This window comes from Dreissena polymorpha, chromosome 2 (assembly GCF_020536995.1).
Source record: "Dreissena polymorpha isolate Duluth1 chromosome 2, UMN_Dpol_1.0, whole genome shotgun sequence".
In the NCBI taxonomy this organism is placed as follows: Eukaryota; Metazoa; Mollusca; class Bivalvia; order Myida; family Dreissenidae; genus Dreissena; species Dreissena polymorpha.
In genome coordinates, this window is record NC_068356.1 from 142451536 (window position 1) to 142462591 (window position 11056).

The following is an 11056-nucleotide window of genomic DNA, read 5'->3' on the forward strand; positions in this document are numbered from 1 at the left end:
ATTCATTAAATGCTTTATATTGGTAAATGTAAACATTGGATCGTAAAAGCTCCAGTAAAAAATCAAGGAAAAAAATAAAAAAAGGAAAAGAACATTGCCCGGAGCAGGTTTCGAACCAGTAACCCCTGGAGTCCTGCCAGAGTCCTGAAGTAAAAACGCTATAGCCTACTGAGCTATTCCGCCGAGTACACATTCGTGACGTATTTTATACCTTATATAAGCAATCTTCGTAGTTTCACAAAATTTAACGACAAAAACAGAACTCTCCAAATTATTCAATCGTTTCGCGTTGCAACGCTTTAAAAATTTTAGGTTTTAAAATCGTCAAAAGATGCATATAATGGCTATATTAGAGCATGGTTAATTTTCAGTATTACTGTTTCCTCACAAATATCATAACTTAAACGAAAACTTACGAATCTGAAACAACTTTTTTCAATTTTGTCAATTTACCAAAGCGTGAAAAGATCCCTTTAATAAAGTGACGTGCGAGTACACTATTAGTATGCTCCTGTAAGATATCGCACACAGAGATTATACGAGTGTACAATCTGTGTAACAGCACAGCGCATTTGTGTTTCATATTGAACCGATAAACACACACAAACTGCGCAGTAGGTGGTAAACATATTGGAATTTCAATTGTGATGAACAATGGCATGAATTCGCGGAAGTTGAAGTACCTACCGTATATGTTTTAAATCGCTCGTTATTAATTGCGTTATGTATCGTTCTTTTATATTTAGACATAAAATAAATTTATACAGGAAATGGCTGAATCCGTGGAGTCTTCTCTTCACAAGGGATCGGATATGTTTCTGGATTACATTTGCACAGCATGTGAAGAACGCAGCTTGTCTATCGAAGCAAGTTCTTACTGCGAGAAGTGTGCAACCTTTTTGTGCGAAAAATGCATCTCTCCACACACGCAACTTTATGGAAAGCATGTTGTCCTTGGAAGAGATGACGTTGAAAAATGGCCTCTGTTAAAATGCTCTATCATAGACAGATGTCCTGAACACGAGAATATGAAAATTGCATGTTTCTGTGAAAATCACGATCAGTTATGCTGTTACAGTTGCGTGTCGTTGCATCACAGGTAAGCCATCAAACTGAAAATATACTGAGTATTTGTACAACAAGCTAACTATATATATATAAGGAACGCAAACATTTGTCAGTATCTCGAGAAATCTGTCTTGAGATAAATTCCTTAAATAAAGTAGGTTATAAATATTTGCAATTTCAATATGCTTGTTAAATTTAAAGTAAATAATTTAAATATAAATCGTTTTAATTGGTTTATGAAAGTGAAACAAACGCATTTCAAAATGTGAAGATGAGAATGATCTCCTGAGGATGCAACTGTAGTGCCACGTTTTTATGTGATATTTTTTCAATTACATTCCGTTGACGTTTTTAGCTCACAGTTTTCTCCATGTAAACTATTGTCACACCCTATGTCCGGCGTCTTGCTATGCCCGGTGAACGGTGTACGTCGTTGTTGTTTAGACCTTCAATCTAGAGGCAACATTGTTCATCTTATCGTCAGAATGCCTATCTGGACTCTTTTAAGGCAAAGTTGACATCTTGGGCACGTGCGTAAAAAAACAAGGTCGCCAAGCCAAACTTTAAAAAAGTTACCACATCAAAGGCCACAATTATGACTCAATATTAATGAAAACGAAACATGTTGAGAATGTTTATCTTGACAATTTTTAGGTCTAGTTCGAATCTGATTCACGTGCGTTCCAACACTAGATCACCAGGTAATCTGAGAATAACCTTGATACCACTATAGTAATCTTATTTGACAGATGAGTAAAATGTTCTTAATATTAAATATTGGCTTGCCACAATTACTTCCTATTTACTGCTATTTTATTCATCCTAGTTCAGTTTACTTGTGTGTATCATGTTATGTTATTGTTTTTCGAGGTTATATTAATTTAATGTCCCCTTTGGAAGAATGAGGCATATTGCAGTAGCACTGCCCGTTTGTCCAGTCATATCTCTCTACACAATTTATTGTCTTGGCAATAACTTGGGTGCTATACACTACATATTGTTCAATGATAATGGTCATTTGTGAAAGTTATTTTGAAATCCCTCAATATGTTGTTATTTCAAAATAACTTTGCACAAATGACCATTATCATTGAACGATATGTAGTATATAGCACCCGTCTCCCTTTCTCATTGTCACACTAAGTGGTTAAAGCTCAAAAGAGGTCATAAAACAGCTTACAAAGTCCTGCCTTACCCATATGTTTGCTATATATTCAGGGATATTTAAAACAACTTGGCACAAAAGTAAACCATAATAAGTCGACGTGTCGCATTTGAATAAGTCTCTCCATACATAAAAGTCAAGGATACACAGAGAGGTCGAATGGCAAATATGACATTAAACAGCTTGAAAAGTCCTGTCGCACCATAACTTTGCCATATGTTGATGGATTTCACAATAACTTGGCACAAATGCAATTGATCAAAGACGACCTATCACTTGTAACACTCATCTATGTCACATTTCAAAGATCAAATTTGGCAATGAAAACAGCGTATTCGGAGTGTAACTGTGCCAGTCATAATACTTTTAAAAAGATACAGAGCACGGCATTTCGATAGTTTAAACTGTCTCCCTACCGCAAAGGTTAGAGTCACTTTAAGAGGTAATGTGCTATAAATCAGCGTGCCCAGGCTGTAACTTTTACATTCATTATTCAATTTTAAGACAACTTACCTCAAATTAATACCATGAGCAGACTGATTGTCTTGTGTATCACCTGTCTCATTGTCTGAGATGTCAAGGTCACAAATACAGGTCAAAAGTCCATAAACAGCTTGTGTTTTACATAAGCATAGTTTCGAAACACAAGTGGAATGTTGGGGAATACGTTCCATATGAACACATTTATTGTTTATTTAGGTGTATCCAATTATTATTTTACTAATCTCAAGTCTTCTACCATGCTAAGTCTTCAGCAAGTGGTGTCAGTAAACTCAGGTGAGCGATTAAGGTCTTTAGGACCGTCATGGCTCTCTTATTCGTTTAAAACCTTTATTGATACCCTTTTTCCACTACCTATGGTTTATGGCCAAAATGTATTTCTATAACAAAGGTAACACCGTAAAGAATAGAAAGCTTTAGAAAATCCTTATTGTATTGTCATGTCCAGAATCCACTTAACTTGCTGTCTCTTCGATTTTAGTATTAGCAGGGCGTTCATTGCATTTGCGCTTCGTTACACAGTCCTTGTAGTGTGTGGATAAACTTAATTGAGGCGTAATGTCTCAGTACGAACCGTTGCCAGGCTTATGTAGCCGTACACTAGTGTGATAGAAAAAAAAATTTTGGAAGAAATATTCCTTTTAAGGTGACTGAATATTGCAATTCTTTTTAAGATATAACAATGTTAAACATATTTGCTAAATCGTCTGCAATATTTGCGTTCAAACACACTCTAATAACTTGTTATAATGATTTATGTTCAATATAAATATGCGTTGCACAAAACTTAGTCTAAACATGGATCCATGTTACGCAAAAGTAAACAACTTAAATTCATAGTCTTTTGATGTAAATAAGCATCATCAGGTGAAATGATTTAGAAAATACTAATGTTGTTTGTAACACAAACAAAAACATAAATTGTTTATGTTGTTGTCTTGAACAATGTTGGCAACATGTGTGTCGCTTAATTGTTCCTCTTGTTTTATTGAACTATGTTGACAATATGTGGATCGCTTAATTGAAGTTAAATCTGCATGAACATAGGTGCAAGCTTCAATTCCAATTGTTTAATTCGTGAAACTTTTCTATCCCGAATAACTGTGTTCTAAGCCTTTCTTTATTTTTCAATATTTGTGTCGTTGCTACATGTATACTTGGAATCTTTAGTTCCTATGTTCAAACTTGTCAAGGTAATAAATTGAGTAGCAAACTTTAAAATACACCAAACTCTGTGGCATCGCCCTGTATTACGTATATTTTTGCTGTAAGTACGAACGTTGGCACACAATTCAATGTTTCTACATTTAATACAAATTTCTTACATTCATAATAGCGTAAAATCGTTTCTACATTTAAAATAATTTCTTACATTCATAATAGCGTAAAATCGAACATATTTGCAAAGTATATTAGTTTGTTTTGGTTTTGTGATTTATTATTTTGTAAGTTACGTTAGTTTCGAGCATTACATGTATATTGAAATGTATTGTAGAAGCATTAATGTTATAATCACTCAGTTCAAATGTTTATTTTAAAGGTATTTTGTTTAGATGTAATTTCTACTTGAATCGTATGTTACAATTACACCGTGTTTATTTTCAGAACGTGCGCTAACGTTAAATTGATTACAGACTCGTGTAATGTTGCCAATTTTTATGATGCGGACAATGTGAAAGAGAATTTGAAGGAAATAAACACTCGTTTAAATACGGCAAGAATCGACAAGGAAGACGATATCAAAGAATTAGAGTCTTCATACCAGCAAATATTATCAAAAATAAAAGCAGCTCGAGAAAAAACTATTTCCGATATAATTGTACGCGAAAATGACGCAATAGGAGAAGTTTAACTGTTACGAGACGAGTGTAAACAATCAATAAACAAGGATGCCGAACTAAGTGCGCTGTTATGTAAAGAGACATCTGAATTGGGAGAGGCGATTGATGATATGGGACTGAAGGACAGTGGTTTGTTGATTATTGCGAAGCATAAGTGTTTCACACAATTAAAGAAAGCTGAAAAATTGTTGCAAAACCTTTCTGCTAAACAGAAATGCAGATTTATCATTCAATCAAATGAGAGTCTTGAAAAATGCGTTATGGACTTTAAAGAAATCGGGCAGACAATATTGCAGAATCCGAGAAATAGAATACTTACTTGTATAAGTGCGAGACGGTATGATGCGCTGATAGAGGAGGAGGGCGATGATGAGTGCATTATTATACAAGATATGTGCGAATTGGATAACGGACAGTACGTAATCGGCGACGCTCTTAACCGAAAAATAAAGTTGTTAGACCGTAATTTTAGAATTATCCATAGTAATGTACTTAAAGGTTACATCCAGTGCATAACTCGCATTAATAAGTCAGAGCTGATTATCATGGTTAATTAAAACGATAAGAACATACACATGATGTATTTTGTGTATGTGCATAATAACAAGTTCAAGGTGGCTCGATATGAACATTTGTCTCATCTCTGTCTCGGGATGTGTCGACATGACAATGAACTGTACATAACATCTGGTACAGCACTTTATGTGTACACACTGGCTGGGGCATATTTTAAAACAATTTACGAGCACAAATCCGAGGAGCTATCAGGTATCGGTTCACTCGACTGTGTGTGTAAATTTCGCGCATACGTTGTTCCCGACTGTTTTAAATTGTATACATCATTGAATCAGTACTTTTATTTTCCCTTATTTTTTTTTATGGATTTACGGGAATATATGTCATTGTTCCATACTTATTAAAAGATTTAAACAATGGTTTAAGAAACAGCTCATAATCATATGTGTTTTAGCTAAAACTTAAATTCTTTCAGGTTTGCATCGCAAAAAAAAATTATTATCGTATTTCATACTCCACTAATGGACGATTTGATTGAGCAAATGTATTAATTGGAGCTAAGGTCAGTAGTGTAGTTTAGTAAATACACACAATTACATCATTATTGCCGTATAGTATCTGATAAACAAGCAAAATGAAATTCAGATCCCCAAATAATTACAAATAACCGAATGAATTTATATCTAAAAAAAATCAGAAAAATGAACACAAAGCCTAAATTATAATTTTTAATTTATGTGTCCATAGGGAACTCGTTAAAACAGCTGCACGAGAACATTCCGGTCGTAATAACAGCAATTTCATTCCAGTTGCAAAGTGTGCCGTGTCGCTAGATGGAAAACGGATATACGTGACTGGAGTATACAGCGATGGACTCATTACTCTTTCAAATGACGGGACTCTTCTGTCAACGTTTACAGACCCAGAGAACATGGAATAGACTTCTGTGCATGTAACCTACAATGGACAAGTCCTAGTGTGTTGTTTAAAATCCAACAACATCATTCAGCTAGATTACGAAGGCAGGCAGAAATTGACAGTACTGGCAACACATGAGAATGGATTGGAAGAACCGCGCTCAGTGTTTTATAGTCAAACTGCGAATAAAGTAATTGTTGGTCAGCATTGCGTTTACAATGAACTCGTCATGTTAGATGTTAAATTATAGCTACAAATAAAACAGTCTAGGTCATGTTGGCATGATTTTTTTTTTGTCAGTAGATTTTCATTGTCCGTCATCGCCGTTTACAAATAACTGAAACATTTTTCTCAAAAAGCTCCCTTAAAGGCAGGTTTACTTTTTGCCTGAAACCACTGGCTATATTTGAAAATTTTGGAATATTACCGCAAGATTTTTTGCATTTCAATTGTATTATTATTTTGGAAACAGTTGATATCTGTTTCTGCTTAAATACTAGCTAAATTTAAATATTATAAGGACTTTTTTAAAGTGTTTTTCCATCTTTCTTCAAATTATTTTTAGTTTCAAGCACACGACCGTAAAAAGGTAAAGGCATTTTTCAATCTATATTGAACACGATTAATCTTTTGGTGATCTTTCATGTGTCTCCTTTGAATTTTTGGATAATTCCAATGTATGTTCCTTGTATGAATTGATACTTTATTTCTTGAAATTGCTTTTGTGTCTTTTTTACACCTGTTGTTTTTCTGTATGAGCTGTTGTCAGTACTTGACTTCAAAGACATGATAGCATGTTATACTATTTTTGCACACCGATCAATATGGCGCCTAAATTTTAAACTAGCGGCTCGTGGCCATCTTGAATATCTTGTTTAGATTGGTTAATGCTGTTATGAGAACGGTTTGTCGGACGGGCTGGTTGGTGTAATGAAATACATACATATGCTTGCATACCTAATAGCGATATCTCCATCTGAATTACGCCGATGGTTTGGATCAATACCAATGCCATTGCTTTTAAAACGTTTCTGCAAAATAAACTGACAACCAAAGTAATGATTGTCAAACAAACGTCTTTAGTATATAACTTATAGCGATATCGCGTTTGTGTAAACATGTGGAGTAGGTGGGTCGATGTATAGGTAAGTGTTTAAATAATATTATATTCTTTAATAAATAAATAACATAATTGGATGCACATTTAACCATTTCATATACAGTACTAAGCATTCACTCAATTTTCAAAAATTACCTTTTTCGATTGACACTAAGGCTGCGACTTCATGATTTGATTAAAGAAATGTAGGCCAAAGGTTGTATCAACTTTATATTAACTTATATTCGAGACATTTTGATGTTCGTTAAATTTTAGGTTTTGTGTGCTATTGTTAAAGTCTGCATAACCTATCTACAGTTTTCGCATATCTTCAGTGCGTACTTACCCCTGTATCAAATATTATTATATTCGCACGGCAAGTGTCTATTTTAACCGATTTGTAAACATGAGTATTGTGTTTATGTTAGTCGGAAGTAACAAGTATGTAGTCCTGGTAAACATCCGACAGTTGATTAGTTAATTTTTACGTAAAGCGAAACGCATTTATTTTGTCGCATAATTGATGTATTTCATGTCGCATAATTGGTGTATTTCATGTATATTCCTTGTTCGGTGTAACTGAATACATAATATCTGTCTTCATGAAGAAATGCATAAATGGGCATCATATGTCGTCGTCAAATTAGACGAAGAAAAAATGCACCAAGTTATGGCCCATGGCTGGGTTCACTAATTTGTTATGTCTATTGTAAGCACATGCAACACTGTTAATTTGTGTATATTTTCATGTTAAATGACAGGTGACAGTTAAACAAACGTGGTCTCGCTTAATTATTGGCATATATATGCACAAGATATGTAAGTCACACATAAAGCCATCCCGTATCAGGTAATTCAACTCATGTTAAAGTCAATCATCCAGACAGCCGTCACCCAATTTATTTGTCCATTATTGTATAAATTGGCATCTGCGTTGTATGAAGGACAGTCTTACTTAAACGGCCGAACATACAAGTCGCATTATTGCTGGCTTTCGCGGGATGGGCCCATTGCGGGCTTCGCATGTATCTTGTATTTGACAAACATTTTGGAAACGTTGTGTTGTGTTAATAAGCAGAAATAAAACGCAAAGAAATCAGAAATGAACTTTGTTGGTTACTGTGTCCTTTCCACGAACGATACATAATTACGTGACACAGTACATTTTATGGTGCCGTGATCAGGATACGACCGAAGTACGATCACAAGTGCGATCACGTGCCGAAAAAATGAAAACATCACAACCACAACGCGACATGAATTCAGGTCAGTTGTTTAAAACAATTATGGCAAACTTGGAGAGGGAATTTCAAAATTTATAAAGTAGAAAATGAAAGTAAAAGGCGTCATGACAACGAAATTTTTAAGAATTGTTTTAAAGAATTTTATGTAGTTAGATGTTAAACATAATAAGGATGATAATAAATTATGTATGAACAAATTTTGCAAATATAAAAATCATGCCAATTTTGCATTTATCGGTACATTTTTATAAATAGCGGTGAATCGAGAATAAAAAGAGATATTTGAGTTTTACATTATTTTTATGAGTTATGGAAATCATTAAATTAAAGTTGTACACACAGAGAGTATTTAAAGAATTTTTATATATTTTTGGTATTGTTAGAATATAGGATTAGGTACGGACTTATGGTTTTTTGCATACCAATATATTTTAAATTGTTAGAATGTTTGTAAATTTTCATTAAATTAAAATGTACGAGAAAAATAAGAGTATTCAAAACAGTTTTGTTTATTATTTTAATTAAGAAAATTTGTGGATGATTTTATTTATTAATATAATAGAAAAACTCGAAGAAGGAACAAATATAAAAAATATTCAAAGAATTTACCTAGTATTTACATTGGCAGAATTAAGAATTTAGGAATTAAGATTATTTAAGACAGTTTTGTTTATTATTTTAATAAAGAAAATAAGGCGGGTTTTGTTTATTAGAATGATAAAGAAAATTAAAGAGGACGAATAGATAAAATTATTGGAAAATTTAAAAATAGTTTTCCGAATTGTAAAAGAAAGAAAATAGGAAATAAGAAAAATAATGTTGATTGCGAATATGAATAGGGCAGACACACAAAAATTTTTTTTATGTAAATATGTATATACGTCATTGTGTTGATGCAAATATATGTAGGATATCGGTAATATTGAAGGTCTTGAGTAATTTTAAGTAAGAATTTAATGCGATCTGACGCGTATAGCGCAGTGAAAATATAACGATATGTACGCATTAAATTTCTAATATAATTGTTTAAGGGTTACAATTATATTTTATGAGCACGGCTGACTGATCAGCGTTCGGACATACCGAGCCCGAGGTTCTGATAACCTTAGCGTCCTCATGAGTAAGAGAATTTATCCCTGTGCCATCGAAGCAAATTACGCTATGGACAGAAGATGCGATGTCGCATAAGAATTATTTGAGTTGTTCGATTAGGAGCAAAGACCTGAATTTTGAAGTATACCGATACGTGTTCTTATATTATGAATGCATATATATAAAAGTCTGCCTTGTCATATTTGCGCATTTTTACAAGTGCACAGGTCAAACATGTCAATAAATCTATGCCCAACGGCAAAACTATAGTGATAAAGATGAGGGTTATGAAACCATGATATGAACAGGTACGTCTATCATTACCCATTACTCTAGGTCAATAAAGTGGCGCGCGCCTGTCAAAGATTTAATGGCTGCACGTGCGTAAAATGATTATGCCTAAGGCGGTACACAAGTCATATTAAGTAAATGGCTTGTCAGATGTCAAACTGTCATGTACTTATCCGAAGTTTGTTTTGAGGAATTGACTTATATTTTTTCGTTGTAAAGAATTTATTTTTTTGAATAAGATATCACAGTAAGTTGTCATGACGATATTTAACAATAACTAAGGGGATATTTATAAATGTTTGCCATGATTTTGAACAACTGATACTTGTATCACCACGACGCAGATAAAAATATCGAGATTTGAAGACAACGCCGAAGAAGAGCGACTTCGCGAGACAACGCCTTCCACAACGAATAGAAGAAACAAACAACATAATTAGAATGGAACATCACGGCGTTTACTCTCAAAGTGAATACCTGGTTCTATCGCTAAAAGAAGACCAACGCCAGAAGATTTCGAAGGACAACAAGTGACGCAACACTGGACACAATACTTGTGACGTTAAACACTATAGAGTAGATGCAGCCGTTCAACTGTTTGACGTGCGTAGATAACGCATTTGGAATGATACTTCCGAGGCTTAAGACATCAAGGAGAACACTGCTATAGTTAATACCTCGTGAGCATTATGGCCAATAGAAGATCTTAATGTCCCAAGAGAAATGAAGACGCTGGAACCAAGAACAAAAGTACAATTAACAACAACAGAAACAACAATGCGATCACAAAGGTTTTAACAGACGTCACAATTGATTAGCAACGCGGTACGCATCAACACCATATCCAGAGACAACATCACGATGGATTCAACAACAGAAACAACGACGTGATGACGGCTGGTTCAGCGACAAAAACAACAGAAACCACGATGACATATCCAGCCTCGATGTGAACCTTGATACGCAGATGAGTGCAACCGACCACGTGCGATCTGCCTACACAGCTTGGCGATAGATAGAGCTTCTTCACGACAGCAATGGTAGATAACATCACCCATGAATCAACATAGACAGAAAACAACAAACCAAGACATCTACTTGACAGCAACAGGTACATATTCAACCCGGGCAATACCTTCTTCGAATGGACAGCACAGGAGGTCACTAGTCAAACAACGCCTGTAGTGTTACGTGGACAATCGATCAACGTCATTTAACATTGATACATGATATTGTAAGACACTTGTCATTCAGGATTTGATCTTTCTAAAGATTTTAAATCATAAAATATAAAATCTTTCTTTAATGAAAATGAGGTGTG

General features: G+C 34.3%; 1 long non-coding RNA gene across 1 annotated transcript; it reads left to right on the top strand.

Moving 5' to 3' along the window:
• Window positions 1–550: 550 nt before the first annotated feature.
• On the top strand, window positions 551–8211 carry LOC127869271 (uncharacterized). Its single transcript, XR_008044499.1, has 3 exons — window positions 551–1099; window positions 4340–5343; window positions 5901–8211. It is a non-coding gene; the product is annotated as an uncharacterized LOC127869271 (long non-coding RNA).
• Window positions 8212–11056: the final 2845 nt, after the last annotated feature.